The sequence below is a fragment of the Pristiophorus japonicus genome, unplaced genomic scaffold (assembly GCF_044704955.1).
Source record: "Pristiophorus japonicus isolate sPriJap1 unplaced genomic scaffold, sPriJap1.hap1 HAP1_SCAFFOLD_1459, whole genome shotgun sequence".
NCBI classification, from domain to species: Eukaryota; Metazoa; Chordata; class Chondrichthyes; family Pristiophoridae; genus Pristiophorus; species Pristiophorus japonicus.
The window spans coordinates 35,001-37,500 of NW_027251133.1; positions in this window are offsets into that span (position 1 = coordinate 35,001).

A 2,500-nucleotide genomic window follows, 5' to 3' on the forward strand; every position below is an offset into this window, starting at 1 on the left:
CTGCCTCCAGCCGCCTTCTGGTTAATGAGTTATCCAGCCTGGCACTTCGGTTGCGCCAGCGAGACCAAGTCTCGGCTTTGGTTAATGATTTGAGCCGAACCGACCTGCCCCCCGCCACCGCGGGCTGAACTCGGCAAGGTCTGCCGATTTCCCGACTCCTTTCGGGGCCTAATCGGGTCGCGCGAGCCGCCTGGCGCGATCGGGGCCCATGCCCCGGCCTCTGCCAGGCCTCGGGCAGCCGCTTTTGAAGCCCGACCAAAAACCCGAAAAATGGGCAAAAAGGGAATAAATTCCCGCCCAAAAAGGGTGAATAGTCGGTTGGGCGGCAGCCCTGGTCGGTCTCTGCAGACCTGGAGGCTCGAGACGTTTGTTTGGAAAACTCACCAAGTCTCGATTCTGCCACCTCCTACCTCTGTGCAGATACCCCGCCAACCCCCAAGGACAGAAATGACAAGTGTCAAGTTGGCGGGGCGTCGGGCCACCTGCTGCCGGCCATGAGCATCCAAATCCCCGCAAAAGGGGCATTTTCATTTCTTCATCGGGACTTCCGGCAATTTCCAAGGTTCAACTCATTAACGTTGTTCGCAGACACTTGCCAGAAAATGCAAGTGGCCACTTTGCCGGGCCGACTCGCTTGCCCAAGCGGGAAACCATCAACCGAAGGCCCGGTAAGGCGGCCGAATCTGACCTCATAGACTTCCACACAACGGGACTTTTGACTTTCCCGGCCGCGGGTGGCCTCCACCCGGCCTCAGCCATCAGCCCTGCCTGCCTCCAGCCGCCTTCTGGTTAATGAGTTATCCAGCCTGGCACTTCGGTTGCGCCAGCGAGACCAAGTCTCGGCTTTGGTTAATGATTTGAGCCGAACCGACCTGCCCCCCGCCCCCGCGGGCTGAAGTCGGGCAGGTCTGCCGATTTCCCGACTCCTTTCGGGGCCTAATCGGGTCGCGCGTGCCGCCTGGCGCGATCGGGGCCCATGCCCCGGCCTCTGCCAGGCCTCGGGCAGCCGCTTTTGAAGCCCGACCAAAAACCCGAAAAATGGGCAAAAAGGGAATAAATTCCCGCCCAAAAAGGGTGAATAGTCGGTTGGGCGGCAGCCCTGGTCGGTCTCTGCAGACCTGGAGGCTCGAGACGTTTGTTTGGAAAACTCACCAAGTCTCGATTCTGCCACCTCCTACCTCTGTGCAGATACCCCGCCAACCCCCAAGGACAGAAATGACAAGTGTCAAGTTGGCGGGGCGTCGGGCCACCTGCTGCCGGCCATGAGCATCCAAATCCCCGCAAAAGGGGCATTTTCATTTCTTCATCGGGACTTCCGACAATTGCCGAGGTTCAACTCATTAACGTTGTTCGCAGACACTTGCCAGAAAATGCAAGTGGCCACTTTGCCGGGCCGACTCGCTTGCCCAAGCGGGAAACCATCAACCGCAGGCCCGGTAAGGCGGCCGAATCTGACCTCATAGACTTCCACACAACGGGACTTTTGACTTTCCCGGCCGCGGGTGGCCTCCACCCGGCCTCAGCCATCAGCCCTGCCTGCCTCCAGCCGCCTTCTGGTTAATGAGTTATCCAGCCTGGCACTTCGGTTGCGCCAGCGAGACCAAGTCTCGGCTTTGGTTAATGATTTGAGCCGAACCGACCTGCCCCCCGCCTCCCCCGGGCTGAACTCGGGCAGGTCTGCCGATTTCCCGACTCCTTTCGGGGCCTAATCGGGTCGCGCGAGCCGCCTGGCGCGACCGGGGACATGCCCCGGCCTCTGCCAGGCCTCGGGCTGCCGTTTTTGAAGCCCGACCAAAAACCCGAAAAATGGACAAAAATGGAAAAAATTCCCGCCCAAAAAGGGTGAATAGTCGGTTGGGCGGCAGCCCTGGTCGGTCTCTGCAGACCTGGAGGCTCGAGACGTGACTTTGGAAAACTCACCAATTCTCGATCAGCCACCTCCTACCTCTGTGCAGGTACCCCGCCAACCCCCAAGGACAGAAATGACAAGTGTCAAGTTGGCGGGACGGATTTGACTTCGGTCGCCGAGCCCTGGAACTAATTTCCCGCAAACGGCTTCGGATTTAGCTCCATCCAGACTTCCGGGACGAAACTTGACAGGCCGTATCTCCGCACTCCCGGAGCGCAGCCGCACCGTTCCGGCACCCATCGACGCGGCTGGCCGAGCCCGAGCGAACGCACCCCACGGCGGACGGCTAGGCCTTTCCGATTTTTTCACCCTTTTTCCCGAAAAGATTCCAACTGGCAGGGACATTCGCCCGACGGCTTAAAGACATGCCCTTCTGCCACACTAACGTCCCCGCCTTCGTTTGGCTATGTTGGCTTCGTCATTTCCGTCTTTTATTAAAGATACCATCTTAACACGCCGGTTAACCATTTGCCAGAGTTTTCGGTTAATGGTTTGCCACCTTCAACCCATTTGGTTAACCATTTGCCGCCGACAATTTTCAGTTCATCAGTTGCCACATTCAGACTTTCTTCTCCGGTTGCATTTCGCGGA